At 34.9% G+C, this 17,994-nt stretch overlaps 1 protein-coding gene across 1 annotated transcript in view; it reads right to left on the reverse strand.

The window, feature by feature from the left end:
- The window catches only part of LOC129916505 (PRL-1 phosphatase), a 97,858-nt gene extending 83,145 nt beyond the window's left edge, over positions 1-14,713 (reverse strand). The window contains exon 1 of the mRNA XM_055996506.1: positions 14,148-14,713. The gene's annotated coding sequence lies outside the window, so the exon portion shown is untranslated. The remainder of the gene's footprint in view (positions 1-14,147) is intronic.
- Positions 14,714-17,994: the final 3,281 nt, after the last annotated feature.

Here is a 17,994-nt window from a genome sequence, read left to right on the forward strand (position 1 = left end):
TTTTTGAGTAGAAAAATCATTAAATAATAAATTGTTAAATTGCGTGAGCGAAAAATAAATTCATTTCAAGATGGAAAATGAACTTGAAACTTGTCGTACACGTGCAAAGTCAAAAGAGGTTGGCAAAAAAAAAACTTACTCAATCGATATTCTTTCGTGATTCTGTTTTATTTTTTTTTTTTTGCAAAAGTCTATGCACAATTAGTGGAAGAGTTAATGGAAAAGTTACTATCATCAATTTGTTACGAAATGTCATTTACAACTTTGCCAACATGCAATTACGTTCTTTGAAAAAGATAGGTAGAAATATAACTTGTGTACAAGTTTATTTATATTATTTTATGGTTGGTTGTTAAGTATTAGCTCGCTTGTGTATGAATTTTGTTTACTAATTCGTTACGGGTGGCATACAACTTCAACGTCAAGGCTATATAAATGTCAACTCCATAACCAAAAAGATTTATTTTTAAAAAGTTTTTGAGTTGAAATTAAGCGTTGCTTAGTAACATATAGATGTAAGATTTAAATCAGATAATTTCGCTCTACACGAAATATGTTTTTTAATACTTTATGTTCTTAGTATAAGGGATGTCCAGATTTCGTCAATAATTCGTTTGGCGCATTCGTTAAATTGTCGGAAAGGACTAGATGATGATAACGATTTTTCATATTCAATCAACTTCCGAGCCAGCTTTGATATGATATATACTCAGAAGGTTACTTAAGTGTCACAGTTCAATCTTTGTGCACGGTCATTGTTCGCCCGATCTAGTAACATCATGTAGAGCTGAAGTTTTGGTTCTGTTTTGGCCTTTAAACCTTAATTTTTGAAGCCATGCAAAATCAGGTAAAAATAGTTGAACTAATAAATTCCATAATTACTTTCGAATTTTCGGAAATATTGATGTGAATAACGTCAAAAGTTTCAAATCGGGTCCACTCGTTTCTGCTCAAGTAGAGAGGGGTTTCAGCTCATTAATACGCTTCTAAGAGACAATTGTAGGAGGCTGTTACCTGAAAACGTTGAAAAGCTATCCTATTGGTAGTTCAATGCTTTTAGAATTAAATATCAAGCTATTTTTCTTTCTATTTAATAAATGCCTTTTTTTGCCTGTTTGTTGATTTTTATTTGCTCTTTTTTGAATTTTTTAGGTCACAAAAATAGTTTTGCTGATCATTAAATTCCATTTTTCCGTTTGCTTCTCATTGAAGGCGTGAAGCTATGTTGTTTTAAGCATCCGTTGCAGATCTCCATCAGAAACATGACGTACCTTTGCAACAGACTGCTGCGTCTGGATTCCATTGAAATCAGTATTCGAAAACTGTTTTGCGTCGATCGCAGTGTTCAATGTGGTTCGTAAATTGAGTAATCAATAGATGTAATGAATATTGATATTCCAAAACCGCGTACTTAAATATCACCGGGTTCCTTAAAAATCATACAACAAACTTTTAATTAGCTTTAATTATCCTATTATCTTATTAATAAGAATTTCACACGGATGCTAAAAATAAATAACAATTCATGTGCTCACAATAATAGAAATGAACGAAAACTGAAATAAAAGTTACGTCACGTACTCATATTCCATACGTAAGTACCTAAAACTATACCTATAATTACTATCCATCTGTTTTCAAAAACACCTCTTCACAAAACATCTCATTCTTTTCCATTTCTTAACACACTTGTTGACACAAAAGATTTTTTTATGTTTCAAATGTTTTCAATGTGTCAACCGCGATGTATGAAATTAATGCATTCCTAATCATTTTTGTCATTATACCTACTCAGCCGTACTCAATGATTCTTTTCAAACAAACAAGTTTATTTAGTATTTTCATTTTAATATTTTTATTGAATACAAACGCCTCAGCTGTCAAAATACAATAAATAGTTTTAAGCTCTCATTTTCTATTCTTAGGTTTTTTGTTTTTTGGCAAATATCTATCACACACTCCACAGCATAGTTTGTTTCTATGTTTATTCTGTTGCCAACTGAAAAGCTTTTTGTATTTCTTTTTTCTACTGTTTTTCTATATTTTGCACTCATGTGGAAAAGAAGAATAGAAAAAAACACAACATGAAATGGAAGTGAGAATCAAAATGAAAAAAAAAAGATAAACATTTTATGCCAAGATGAAGTATGCTCGCTCCACCGCATTATACCAAACGGAACCTCTTTATCTACATTTTTTTTAAATTGACGTATCTAGATCCACTTGTGATTTATTTTCCATATATTTGGCAATCAATCAAACAGATATGCTTTGCTTATGTGACGGTTGAAAATGTTTGTTTGATTTTGACTGGCGGATTGATAAAGTACGGTTTGTGTGTGTATTGTGTTGAGGAGGGAAGAAGTGCAATTATAAAGCTAATTCTAGAAGCCCACTTGATTGGGTGATTTTTATTGACAGAAATCAATATAAGGCAATTTTATTATAAAGATTAAATAGTTAAGGTCAAACAAAAAATTATTTGTTTATCTAATTCAGTAAAATGAAGTGCCGAAATTTAAAATTAGAATTGAGATGGACATTTAGTAAACGTAGCCAATTACTTTATTGTTATTTATAAGGAATTTAGATAATTTTTATGGAAAAATTCAGCAAAATATTGATAAGAAGTGACATCAAATAAAATGGACGACTGGGTCGTAAAAACAATTTATTTTCTTCAGAAAAAGTAGAAACGCAGTTTACTTAAAGCATCACATGTACCAAATTTTATTCAAAGCGTTAAATCCTTTTTGTAAAATTACAATACATATCTCAAAATCTCGAGAAACACGTTCTAAAGTGGATATTGAAAAACAATATGAAACGCCTTGGAAATAACAAAAAAATCATACATACCAAATCTTCATACCGCATAAAGTATATGAAGGTTCAACGCAACCGCATTAACACTTAAGCAGAAATCAGAAATTCAGGTAAAACAAAGATGATCTGAAATAAATGTGTATTTCTAAACATCCGGTAAAGAAAGCACAGAATTTCTAATACCTACCTTGAAAAATTTGTCTCTACTGAGGCGAATAGAAAAGGAAAGGCAGGAAAGGCGTTTGGGATGTTGTCCAACATTTGGGGAATAAGTTATGTTTTTCAGATTAAAGATCAAACTACAAGCGTATAGCTCAAATGTTAAGTGCGTTTTTGGAAAGTTACATCAACTGTTAGAAAAAAGCTGCAAACTTTCAAACTTAAGAATTTTCTGGTCCAATTCAATATCCAACAATAAACTTCATAGGAAAACGGGTGACAAATCCACTAAATCTATCATACGAAGACGTAAATGATAGCGGATTGGACACAGGCTTCGAAAAGGCAACGACTGCATTACGAACCACCAAACGAAACAATGCAGTGGAACCCGCTCACGGAAGAAGGCAAAAGAATCAGAAGAATCGGAGGGGCTCAAAGAGAGCTGAAATACACCTCCAGAAATCGCACACGATCGATGGCACGCAGGTGTAGTTAAGTGGCAATGTCTCACCAACTTACTTAATAGGTCTAAGGACCTAAGCATGAATTCACATGAATTAGCAAGACCTAAGGACTAACAACTGTCAGCCATTCTTTTCTGTGTGTAATTAATGTGAATAAATAGAAGAGACCAAAAATATTTACCCCCGAGTCTGAAAAGCAGAGATGCACTTTTTCATGAAAATGATACTCTTGGGAGTTTTCGTCAATTCCTCGTAAGAGGTAGTAAAAAAAAGTGGTCTATGTGCTAGAAACTGGATTTAAACCCAGACTTCTGACGTGATAGTTACTAAGTAATAATCTATCAAGAAAAGCGGACAGCTTCACTTATCTTTGTACGAATTGCTAGCTAAAAAACCTTAAGTCCAAGCATTTTAAATATTATCATAGTCTTGCTATTAAGTTGACATTCGTCAATGGCTCGAGTACATTTACCACATCAAAATAAACATCTTGTTTGTTCTTTTTTAACGTAATTTTTACATACGAGATCATAAAAATCATCAATAAAAGAACAACTTGAAAATGGTCACCGACATAAAGCAAAACAATGTCCGAATTGGTCGTAGTCAGGTGAAGTATTTGTTTCACAAAAAATGTTTTTGTAAAATGTTTTTTTGAAAAACTGGTCTGAAACGATTTTCACATTATGAGCAGGCGCTTCCAAAACTCACTGGAGCTTCTTGGTAATCATTCAAAACGAGCTTTAAAAATGATAGATTGTAGGTCCATAACAAATACATTAGCTTCTATGTATCACGCCAGTTTTTGCTATGCCGATATTTAGATGAACAGAATGTTCAATTGCATAAGCTAATAATAATAAAAAAAAATGCTCGCTCTTTAAGGAATGCTCATCATCATCAGTTTACTCTTGAGCCGAACTTCTCAAATGTTCCTTCAAGTAGGAAGCTAAGGTACTCGGACTCATTTTCATTTCTTAGTCATAATACGCTTAATATTCACTTCAGTTTTTCCCTGCGATTTTCAAAACTATTGAAAATCGGTATCTGATTTTATATCCTTCCCTTTTAAACATTTTGTGTTTACAAATTATATTAAAAAAAGTGAAACGACATTCATGTTATTTATCATAGCTAACAAAAGTTATTAACCTTAGCTAACAAATTACTAATAACTCTTTCACCACATTTCACCATAAATAATCCAATAAATTTGCAATTTGTGTGTCGCAATAAAAAATTGCAATCGATTGATAAGTTACAAAAAAATTTCACAACTTATGAAATAGGTCGTTCATTTAAACATTTCGTCGCACTGCATTGGAATTGCAAAAAAGAAAAACACCACACACATAAATGACAAAAACACACTCTTCCACTATTCGCTTTTTTATGGTCTATCAACTATCAAGACATTTATTCTATTTATGTATGTTGGTATTTTCCATTCAAGTCCTTTTCCATTGAAACTACTCATTTTATTAAAGGCGTAATAAAACAAAATATAAAACATTATATCCTCCTTTTTTTCTTTTTATTTTTATTGTTACACAAAATTCTACGAAAATAGATAAAACAAACAAGAAAATATAAAAAAAAAAACAAAAATATATTATACCTGCTGAGTTTCCTGTGCAATTTGAAATGCAACAGCACACCATTTAGCTACAGTTTTACATACATACAGAAATTTAAATGCATTGGTATGACGTCAAACTACAAATATACTTCATTTTCCAAGAAAATTCGCAGGCAATAACTCTATGACGTCATACTCAAACAGGTCATGCACGAGGCTCTAAAAGAAGAGAAAATATTCACCACAGCCACAGCAGAGAAAGGGGGTTGGGGTTGGCGCTGTTGGGCTGTCATCGGTTAGGTTAGAACTATTAAAATCGAATTCAGCTCAGGCAAAGTATGTACCTACATAAGATACATTTACAAATGCGTCATTGATTAAAAATAAGAAAAAAATACACTACCAACAACAACAAATCATGTCTGATAATAGGATTTGGAAAACAAAAAACATGTGAAAATAGGTGTTGAGGTTCATGGTGTGACTCAATAATCTAATGGTTTCGTGAAGTGATTTAAAACAGAACTGAACAAATCGATTTTGCAAACTGAAAATGTGCACGCGTTTACCCAATGTGATCGATTAACGTTGAAAATGTTGGAATAACTTGGCTTTGGCAATAAAGCTGTACGAGGTTGGGATTTTCGATTTTCAGTGTTTAATAAATTTTAAAATTTTCTGGCAAATGCGATTGCGATAAATTTCAATATTATGGAAATATTAAATCTTGATCTAAAGTAATTCCAGATGTGATAAGGCCATCAATAATTCAGTAATTGTATGGTAGGTGACCAAAAAAAACAATTACATAACCCCATGACCACCAATTCTTGATTTGAAAAGCTCATTCAGTCTACCCGTTTAAAAGGGACGTAGCAGATCGAGGAACCACATAGATTAGATTAAAGTAGATTGAAGTAGTTTCAAAAAATTTAAATTTGTATGCTCTAATAGGATATACTTTTTTTAATATTTCCCAAGTGTCAAGTCTCTAACTTTATAGCATAGTATGTGGTTTTTGCTCCTTGAACAATAAATTTTAAACTTTAGTCAAACTATTTTTCCCAAAATATTGAAAACATGGCATACTTTTAAAGAGCATACCAGACTTTCAAAATGCGTGATTATTTAATATAAATCCAAAACTACTGACAAAGTAAAGCGTGCATAATAGTTCGACACAATTTATATCACAACCAAAATGAAGTTTTTAAGCACCTGCTCAAAAAAAAAAAACAGATTAGCACTGATTTGCACCATTTTGATACATTAACTCTTGTGATCTCAATTGTTTGTGGAATGGTTAAGTGTGGTTTTGGCCAAGAAAGACAAAATCTGATATCAGTGATTGTTTTCGTACGAGAGACTGTCGATCTTTACTACCCTGTTCAGATACCTGCATGAGCATAGTAATTTAGCTCTACTAACAGACAGTCAGGATGTTAAAGCCATTGCCTTGGTCATGACATTCTTGAAATTGAATCAACAATCCAGTAAAAAAGAATAACATTTACGTGCATTCAAGGTCAAAGAGATTTTCAAGGTAACGAAATGTTCAGACAAGGATGGGCCTTATATAACCCGTAGCCCACAGGATAACCGAAACACTACCACCGAACCCGATCCCGCAAACCAATCGATCAATTCGACGTTCCAGAGCCTAGCTACGGTCATACGCAAAAAGACCAGGGCTAGACCGATCGATGAAAGCGAGATTCGCCGCCGTCAGAATCGAAACGCTGAGAAGATTGTCCGTCGCTTTGCTAAGAGGACTCCCGAGTCCCTCACGGCAAAAGAGCGAGTAGCACTGGACAAATCACAACAGCGTTTACGTGCAGTGGCAGAACAGGGAATTGAAAGCACACCTAGCACCTCCAAAAGAGCTAGGAACGATGCTAATTCACCTACCAGCTCTTCGCCTAACAAGACGAAGAAGAAGTATAGAACCTCTCAGGATAACGTAAAAGGTCACCACGTCGCTATAGCTGACTATGGTAAGCCTACACGTAAACTGACTGAAGACGAATGGCATCTCCTTGAACTAAGAATCCTGGAGCAAGTCAATGAGGCTATCGTCAAGAGCTGGACGGTTCCACTCTTCGGTAACCTCAAGACTGTCCATGGTTTCAAGGTGATGTGCTGTGAGAATGACGTGACTCTCGAATGGCTTCGGGAGTTCTTGCAGAAAACATCAGCTCCATGGCAAGGCGCCGAACTACGTCTCATCGACGTAAAGGAGATAAAAGATCTCAACAGACCTCTTGGAAGGCTGTTGGTCAAAGGCCCGGCCCTTCCCAGCGAACGGCTTGAGAGATACATCCTATCCCTGAATAGTGATCTCTTAAGCAGAGAATGGGAATGGGTCAAGTGTGAAAGAACGAATGATGGCACCGAAGTGGTGGTGAGATTGAGTCACAAATCTTTACCACTCCTGAGGAAGGCTGACTTTAAGGTACGCGTTGGGATCACTAGGTGCAAACTTAGATTGATTCGCAACGAGAGAAAACAGGTTAGTAATGCGTTGAACTTAAACTTTATTATATAAATGGAATTGAAAATCTTACAAATCAATCTTCATCATAGTAAAGCCGCAACTGCTAACCTTGTCTACCTCATGGAGAGTAGACAATACGACGTAGCCCTGATACAGGAACCCTGGGTTGTAAGAGGGAATATCAAGGGTCTACAATCTAAAGAACTACTGATGTACAAGTCAAATCTTGACAGTCAAAATAGTAACCCTAGAACATGCATAGTAGCTAAGAAACAGTTTAATCTTTTTCTTCTAACTACTTACAGCAACATTGACCAGACTACGGTTAAACTGGAACGCGATGGGCTTCCAACGCTCATCTTATCTTCCACCTACATGCCGTATGATAGCATAGAAGGACCACCGGCAGATATCACTAAAACGTTGATATCTTTTGCAAGTAAGAACAAATTTGATATCATTTTAGGTTGTGATTCTAATTCACATCATGTGCAATGGGGAAGCACTGACATAAATACTAGGGGCGAGTCCCTCTTTGAGTATATTATCGAAAATAACCTTGTGGTAGCTAACAGAGGCAACACCCCCACCTTTGTTACAAAAACACGTGAAGAGGTTCTTGATATTACTTTGACGAATAACTCAGACACTTGCCTATTAGAAAAATGGAAGGTTTTAGATGAAATCTCTTTTTCCGATCATAGGCTAATAGAATTTTATATCCCTGATGCTGATAGGCACAATAAGCCCTTTAGGAATAATAGGCGTACCGATTGGCAGGTATTCAATAGGGAAATAGTTAAGAAACTCAGTCCCCTGAGGACTGATAATAATCTAGACCCAAATGGCTTAGATAAATTGACAGAGGAATTCACAGGAATTCTACGCGATGCATTGGACAAAAGTTGTCCTCTTATTACCGCCACGAAGAAAAACAACAAACCACCCTGGTGGACAGTTGAGCTCAGTAACTTAAGAAAAGAAACTAGAAAACTTTTCAATCGTGCTAAACGCACTAGAGCTGAAAGTGATTGGGAATCCTACAAAACCAGTCAAAGAAAATTTAAGACAGAAACTCAACGAGCCAAACGCTGTTCTTGGAGAAACTTTTGTAGTACTATCGAATGTACAAATCATTCGGCAAGACTAAGGAAGATCCTCTCCAAAACAGTCACTCCTATAGGCTCCCTAAAAGGGCCTGATAACCAATGGACTGAATCTTGTCAAGACAGCTTAAAACTCCTGGTGCAAGCTCACTTCCCAGGTAGTAACTCTGAATTGGAAAATGTTTCCACAAACTCTTTGCACTCATTTTGTGAAATTCCTAGAGAAATTATTACGAAAGAAAAGTTGATCTGGGCCATCAACTCCTTCTCTCCTTATAAATCTCCAGGCCTAGACGGCGTCTTCCCCTTGATGCTGCAAAAAAGTAGTGAATTCATTATTCCATACCTGATCTCAATATTCCAAAATAGCCTACAACTGGGATATGTCCCTAAAACATGGCGTGAAGTCAAAGTTGTCTTTATACCTAAAGCTGGTAAATCCAGTTACACAGAACCAAAAGATTTCAGACCTATCAGTCTAACTTCTTTTACACTCAAAACTCTTGAAAGATTAATCGATATACATATCCGCAGTTATTTAAGACCGGAGACTATATCACCCTTTCAGCATGCATACACAAAAGGTAGAAGTGTAGAAACAGCCTTACACTGTGCAGTCAGAACAATAGAAAAGTCACTTGTGGTTAAAGAATATACCCTCGCAGCATTTCTAGACATAGAAGGAGCATTCAATAATGTTCATAATAGTGCAATTGAAAAAGCACTCACTGATCTTAAAATAGAAGACACGGTCATAAAATGGATCGTGTGCATGTTGAAAAACAGACAAATAAATAGTGAATTAGGTGGGTCACATATAAAAATGTACGCATCTAGAGGAACTCCGCAAGGCGGTATTTTATCACCTCTTCTTTGGATTTTGGTGATGAATGAGATTCTCATCAAACTGAATAACAGCGGTGTCAAGGTTATAGCCTACGCAGACGATCTAGCTCTTCTAGCGACAGGTAAATACCTAACCACTGTAAGCGAACAATTAGAAAGCGCATTATCCAAGGTCAGTAACTGGACCAGGAGATGCGGTCTCAAAGTAAACCCCCTTAAAACAGAAATGGTACTTTTCACAAACAGAAGGAAAATTCCTCCTTTTGCAGTGCCAAAAATTGATGGCACCCCACTTAAGATTTCGGATAAAGCGAAATATCTCGGAGTGATCTTGGATAAGAAACTTAACTGGGGTCCTAACACTCAAGAAAGATATAAGAAAGCCACGTTTGCACTTTACTCATGCAATCGAATTCTTGGCAGAAACTGGGGACCAAATCCTAAAATAATCATGTGGATGTATACCGCCATTGTCAGACCCATTCTGACTTATGGCAGCTTAGTCTGGTGGCAAGCTCTGGAGAAATCCACGAACTTGAAGACCCTAACCAAAGTACAGAGAACAGCATGCATTAGCACTACGGGGGTGATGAGGTCCACTCCAACCGCAGGGCTGGAAGCAATCCTTAATCTCACTCCCTTAGATCTATTTGTACAAGAATTAGCAGCAAACAGCGCCCTACGACTCAGTCAAACCAACATTTGGAATACTAGTCAAAACGGCCACACTACGATCCTTTCTAACTATGTTGGCAACAACGTAAGTACAGATTACATGACCCCTTACTTAGACTTCAACAAGTCTTTTAATGTCAGTTTCCCAAACAGACAAGATTGGGAAAATAGTGTACCTTTCTCAAATGAGTCGACTATCACCATCTTTACTGATGGTTCGAAAATGAATACTGGGGTTGGTGCAGGTTTTTACTCAGAAAACCTTAACCTTGCCAGTTCTTTCAGGCTCCCCGATCACAGCAGTGTCTTCCAAGCCGAGATATTGGCAGTGAAAAATGCTGCTAAACAAATATCCATGATGGCGATATCACCTGCTGACATCACCTTTTTCATTGATAGCCAAGCGGCAATAAAAGCGATTTCTGCCACCTTAATCAAGTCAAAGCTTGTTTCTTGCTGTCGCGAAGAGCTTAGGGTTCTTGGTATGCAGCATAATGTAAGACTCTGCTGGGTTCCCGGCCACAGTGATGTGTTCGGCAACGAAAAAGCGGATGAGCTTGCAAGGGAGGGCTCAGTTCTTGATCCCTCTCTCATAGACCATAACATCAGAATCCCACAATGTGAAATAAAACGAAATATTGTCAACAATATTTCACAAAAAACAAATGAAAGATGGAACCTCCTAGAATCCTGCGGTCACACCAGGAAACTATGGCCGAACTTCGACGAGAAAAAATCAAACAAGATCTTACTACTTAGTAAACCTTCCTTAAGATCACTAATAGGCATCTTAACGGGACATAACCTACTAGGATACCACAAAAAGAAAATGGGGCTTAGTACGGATGATCTATGCAGAGGCTGCGGCAATGAAGACGAACAGGAAAACACTGTTCACTTCCTCTGTCACTGCCCAGCACTCTGTCGCACTAGGAAAAAATTCTTAGGAAACTACTTCTTTAATGAATTAGAAGAACTTTCGGAACTTTCAGGCAATAGCCTACTGAACTTTGTAAAGTCCTCCAAATGGCTCGAACAACCATAGCATTCATAGGTTATCACTTTTTCAGGAAGTTACAATACTTCAGGGTATCACAAGGGATCTACATTGATCTAAGTGTGACGGTAACAAGATCAACTGTCAGCCCATTTAACCTAACCTAACCTAACCTAACCCGCTTGCTGATAGTCTAAAACTTTCTCATAGGACTTAGGAAAGCTAACATCTTTAAATCGTAGATGTAGGTTTGACGCTATATCCACAAAAAAAAAACGGGCCCACATACATAAACAAGTTGACAAGAAATTACTTACTCTCAAAACCAGGCAAAACATAGTCAATATTGATTCACAGAAAATTGGCTGATAAGAGAACATGCGTCAAAACGGAATATACCAAAGAATAAGTATAGTCGCAGTTTTTTGCTCCAGCAAGAAATAGAGACGGTAGTTAATTTCTTGGTCTACATCCATATCTGGCAAGGAAAAGAGCACTTATTCTGAGGAGCGAAATCTTCGTGACATAGAATAAAAGATCACAGACTTGATGTCCTACTTCAATGCAATAAAATGGCCCAAAGATAATCTCTAAATGCTTGAGCTACTCTTTGAAAATTGCCAATGCTGTGAGATGTCAAACTTTCAAACCCTAGAGCTACAAAATTTCTGGTGACTGAAATTTGTCATAGATAATTACTAGATATAATCCACCTAATTTTTATTAAGATTCTTTTTAACTATACAAAACACATTTTTACTACTCCAAAGCTTTGAGTTTTAAGTTGGAAACAGTTCGAATTGTAATTTGGTAACCAAATATAGTAATTGCTTGGGACCGCTTTCTCTAACTACCTACCTACAAAGGCATCTGGATCAGAAACTAAAGATCTTCGGTTTTTATTTTGGGATAAGAGTGAAAAGCTCCTGCAGCTAGTGCTCTCTACTATTACCATGTAATTTGCAATTTTATGCTAATAAATAATAATAATAATATTTTGTGATATTTTGATAAAATTGTTTTACCAAAACATAAACTCATACGTGCTGACTGCAAAGAAATAGGATTATGTCCTTCACTGCTTCGCTCTTACATTCAAGCATAATGGATCTGTTAACGAGATTCCATCAATTGGAAAATAAAATACATAACTTTTTTCGAACAATTTGTCTAAAGAGATAGAGTATTCTCCTGGGGAGCAAATCATCTCCTGTCTTTTCCTTAGATATCAAATATTATTGTTCTACTTTTTACGTGGTTGGATTGGTTTTAGTTATTCATTATGCATAAAATGTTATAACCTTAAGTAGGTAGTAAAAAGTGAACGTTTGGATTTGTTTAATTTTGTGTTCAGAATAAGGAAAAGTCGTTCCAAATTTTAAAACAACAGTTGAACCTATCGATAAGCTATGCAGGAGATAACAACTCCTCGTTTCTAATTTTTGAAAAGTCGGTTTTGTATTCAGATGGGAAACTTGTATTCCTGAAAAACTTGAAAAAAAAAACTTTTGAGTTTTGCAAATACGCTCAACTTTTTCTACTGTATTCTAGGCTGGCATCATATTGTATATCGTTTGATTGTTAGATTTTTAAAAATATCTAACAGGCCTATTCCTGAAATTTATTTGAATGAAGTAGTTTCAAATATCTGGCGTCTATGATAAATAGTGAAGCTACTTCTGATGACGATATCAATCATCGTGTAAGAGTAGGTCGGATGAAGTGACGGGACAATTCCGCTATTTTCTGTGAAAGGGGGCAAAATGCCCCCTAAGATCAAAAGAAAGACTATACACCGCTGTTGTCCGTCTAGCACTCACATACGCTTCAAAATATTGAAAAATGTACAGAAAGTATGAGAGTAAGTTAAAAGCAGCTGAGATGAATAAGCAGTAGGCGATAAAAAGCTTGATCGAATTATAAGTACGAAGATCCGAGGAAGCCTTCATGTTAAAAATACCACCTCTTAAGAAATAAAACAAGATTGACTCAGTTGATCCTGAGAACCCCGTCAAAAAGTCAATATCATACAACGTTCCAATACGAAGTAAGAAGGAAGGTAGGTCTAAAAATTTCTGGTACAAACAAATACAAAAACACCAGCATTCAGTTTTGTGTTTTACAGCGTACCTACTAGGCTTAAAGGAAGAAGAAGATCTAACGTCGTCGCCAGTCGCTGATAAATTCTTAACGGCTGACAAGATCAAAGGTTATGCCAAACTGATAGCACAATACATAAATGCACATAGTGGCAACCACGAGGAATCTATTCCTGGAATTATTGAGTGTCATAACCCGTGTTCCATTTTAGGTGGTAGTTTAATCGTGAGTAGAAATCTTGTACAAGAACTTCACATTTCTATTTCCTCGAGTAGAAGATCATTTGTGTTAATTGCAATAGGTAATAGATCTACTCATGAGTTAACTACCACCTCCAATGAAACTGGGCTGTCAGTTGATTATTATTTATTTTGGTTTCTGACATTTTCTGACATCCACATTCGATTTCATGAATAATCTACCACATTTTTGTTGAATAAATCAACAGAACAACACCCTGGCAACACTCTTTCCCTAAAAATAGAGAAAAAATGGAGGAGACGAAAAAAAAACTGACAGTTGAAAAATGTCCAATTTTTTGGGAAAAATCATTTCCTTGCTTGCTGAAATAGACATGTGTGCCTGTGTTGGTGTATCATCAGGTATACATATATGTATGTGGCGGAATGATAGTTTTAATACAGAAAAAAAAAACAGATTTCGGAAAATGCAACAACACTTTGCTCTATCCTCTTTTTTCCTTTATTTTTTCTATTAAAGTGCAACTAGGACAAACGACAAAAAATGTTGCTGTATAACAAAAAAAAAAAAAAAATCAAAGGCACCGCGTTGCGGAGAAAGAGAAAAGAAGGTGTATTTTTTTTCTTTCTTTTTTTATGAAAAAAAGGGAAAATTTGGGAAAAAATTGGTGATTTTCTCGTTTTGCAAATTAACTTACCACAATAGCCATACACATTTGAGATTTACTGAACAATTCACAAAATAGCGACTGTCCGTGTCGTCGTGTTGGGAAGAAAAGTGATTTTTCCTTTTTTTTTTTTTCTTTCACGAAAAAAAAGGATTTCTTCTGTTAAATTCTCTCACAGAAAAAAATCTAAAATGTGTTTGGTCGTCCTCTCAACTTTCACTTTGCTTTGAACACACACAAAAGAAATACAAATTAATTTGTAGGTATTTTTTATATATTTTTTCTGCCTTTTCCTTGTGTAATTTTCTTTTTTTGTTGAAACAAAAAAAAATTTTCTGCACACTTTTTTTTCTTCACTTTATTTGGATCTTTACACGTTGCGAATTTTTTTTCTCTTCTCTTTTTTTTGTTGTTGAGATTTTTGATTGAAATTGCACAATATTAATCAAGTGAATACTTTTAAACGATTGATTTTCATTTATAAATTTCGCTCTGGAAATCGATCACACAATTTTTTTTATGATTTTTTTTTAAGCTGGTTGAATTTGCCAAGAAAATTTTTCTATGCACCTTTTGCTGCGGAAAGAATCTTTCTGACTGAGTTTTTTTTTTTTTTGTTCGAATTAGAAATTTGGAGAATTTTAAAGTGTGTGTGTTTGAGTTTTTCTCTTTATTTTGCTGAATTTGATAGATTTTCAGTTCGAGACTCGATGAACCCACACGAGGGGCGTTTTTGACAGTTTGGCTGACATTTGTTTTGACAGCTGAAAAGAGTATAAAAAATCAGTGGTGTCGCAGAAAGTACCTAAAGTACTATTTGAGGAATTCAACTTCTGGGTTTTGGTTTGCAGAATTTATAGCCTGTTATCATAGTACACAAAAATAATGTAAAATATTTGGCAAGTTGTCAAAATTTATATTAAATTTAGAGAATAAAGGCTGAAAATTATAGCGAGATGTATGTCAACTCATTTTGTTTTGAAAAAATAGATCTCGAAGTTTTTAAGCTTAAAGCCTAGTACGCTGCTGAAGCGAAAAGAAATTTTACATACAAAATTTCGTAAACGAAATCCTGAACATAAAATTTCGTTTTGCTTTTCGTTTTGATTTTCGTTTTTCAGTACGCAGCTCTAGCGAAAAATTGGAGAGTTTTCACTCATTTGTCACTTACTTTTTACTGTCCTGTGCATTTTTTTTTTTTTTTTTGACTCCAACCCAACTAACATTTCAGCTTCGATTAAGGTATTACAAAAGCTACATTTCAGCTTCTTTTAAGCTTTAGTAAGGTTGTTGGGCATGGAAAAAGGAGAACGTTATACAAGTTTGACCCTCTATAAGAAGTTTAAACGAAGCTTTACCGAAGCTCTACAGAAGCTTTGAGATTTGACAGATAGCTTCGTAAGAGTTTGTATAGCTCTTTAATACATGTCTTATCGAAATTTAAAAAAAAACAACTACAAAAACAAAAAGGAATTCTTTTTTAACTGGTTTTTATTTGATTTTAAATCATGAATTTTATCTTTTGACCTGAAATTATATATATTAGGTGTGTTTTTTTGTTTATCTATATAGATTTTGTGCAAAAAAACGACATCGAGATTTTTGAAATCAAAACAATTTACGTGTTAAAAACAACAGGGGTATTCACGATCTGGTGCAACAGGCGTAGTAAAAGTGTAAAATTTTATTTTTTTACAATAGATCGCGAACGCACCTCTTCTTATCTATAGTAAATATTGAATGGAATCCATGATATGATTTATATCAGCTTCACTCTTTTTTTTACGGAGTTGTCTTTCCACCGATGCTTCTTCTTTTTTTATAATTTCATTCTTTGTTGTGTTCGGGTTAATTTATTTTCACAAATTGCATCAAAAGAAACAAAATAAAAAAGAATAAGAATAAAAAAGATAAACTGTTCATCATGGGCGACAAGCGACGGCGAGCTGCCATCTGTCAAAAAAATTTTACACCATTGTATTTTTATTTTGCAATAGGGTTAGGGTATAGCAAAAGTACAAGACCATTGTAAAATTTCAATCTATATATTTTGTTGTTGTAGTGTTGTAAGATTTTACACTTTTGCACTTTTGCAATGATACTAGACTAGTTGCATCGGATCGTGAATACCCCTAACAAAAACTTTATCTGTATAGATTTTTGAAAAATCCAGATAATCATGCCTATTACAGAAGACGCAGTGACTCAGTCCCCGGGAATCTACTCGATCCGCAACCGAATCAAATTTCAATCTGTGAACTCCCCGGGATGAACTGTATTATCGATCCACGAAAACACACTAAACTGCTTACCGACATATGTCATTGGTGACACTTACATAGCCAAATGTCATTCTATCACTTCCGCACCGGCGGCTTCGGTAATGAGAAATCTTGTGAAAGTGACTCTCACTCCCGCCGCAGTGCATCTGCGTCTTCGGTAATAGGCGTGAATTATTCAGATTTTACTTTCTCTCGATAAAAACAGTGGTGCCAAGGTAGTTTAATTGTTGGGTTCATACAGAAATATCTGAAAATATTAACAAAAAAAAAAAAAAAAGCGGAGAAAACGAGGTTTGAAAAAAACTCTCATAGAAAAAAATAATCAAAAATTTGTTTGACATGGTTGCATTGAAATGTTAATATATCGAGATATACGCAATGCACTTTTCAGATAAAATTCTTAAATGGATCCTGATAAGATTGTTGAACAGATATGTATATAAAATTACCAAAGTTTTTTCGAAAAATTAGAAATAAAAATAAAAAAGTTTTCACATTTGATTTTTAAAAAATCGAAAAAAAAATTCAATAGGGCTACCTTCAAACGCTTATAACACAAGAACGACGCAACTAATGTTAATGGTCATGGTCTTAAAATGTAGCTAAGAATATACAAATAATTTTTGGTTTTTTGTGAAAAAAAAATTTTTTGAATCCAACATGGATGCCATGGCCATATGAAAATTTTTGTTTGCATCCAACATGGATGTAATGGCCTTCCCACTTCGGAGTTAAAATAAAAAAAAAAACAAAAGCAACATTTTTGACAGACAGCTGCCAAAGTATATGTACAGTGGTGCCAAATATTTGCATGGATTTCAAAAATCTCGATGTCGTTTTTTTGCACAAAATCTATATAGATAAACAAAAAAACACACCTAATGGGGCAGTTTACCCTAAGTAATTTCTATCGATAGTTTTTTTCTTCTTTCAAATTAAATTACATTTTTTTTGTTTTTGATTTGATTCTGAGTTGTATTTGCTTCGTCTTCACTTTCCAAGTATTTTATTAAAGAGTCTACTTTAATTTTGTTTGAATTTTTTTCAATTTTGTTTTATTTTTTTTCCTTGTCACAATTTTTGCCGGCAGAATAATGCTTCGAACATTATTTGTCCGCACAAAATTAAGTGGAGACTTTTTCTTTACAGAATCTCCAAAAATTTAAATTTTGCCCGTGAACTGCGTACTGTTTGGAAAAATATTGAAGACAAAATTTGTCCCCAGAAAAAATGTGTATGAGAAATAAAATTTTTCCCGATCTGCGTACTAGGCTTCACCCCTCTTGCCTACAACCTGACTGGTTAGGCGATTGAAAAATCACCGTGTATCCCGGCACTTAGGCGATTGAAAAATCACCGTGTAGCCAGGCACTTTGAGAAATAAAATTAGGCCTGTTTCTTTGGGAGGTGGGAAAGTACCATGGTATAAAAAGAGAAGGTATGATCATTAGAAAAAACTCAGTATCGAGAACTGTCAAAACTTTGGGAGGTGGGAAAGTACCATGGTATAAAAAGAGAAGGTATGATCATTAGAAAAAACTCAGTATCGAGAACTGTCAAAACTTATGGCTATTAAGGTTTTGACAGCCCAGCCC

Source organism: Episyrphus balteatus, chromosome 3 (genome assembly GCF_945859705.1).
Source record: "Episyrphus balteatus chromosome 3, idEpiBalt1.1, whole genome shotgun sequence".
Taxonomy (NCBI): Eukaryota; Metazoa; Arthropoda; class Insecta; order Diptera; family Syrphidae; genus Episyrphus; species Episyrphus balteatus.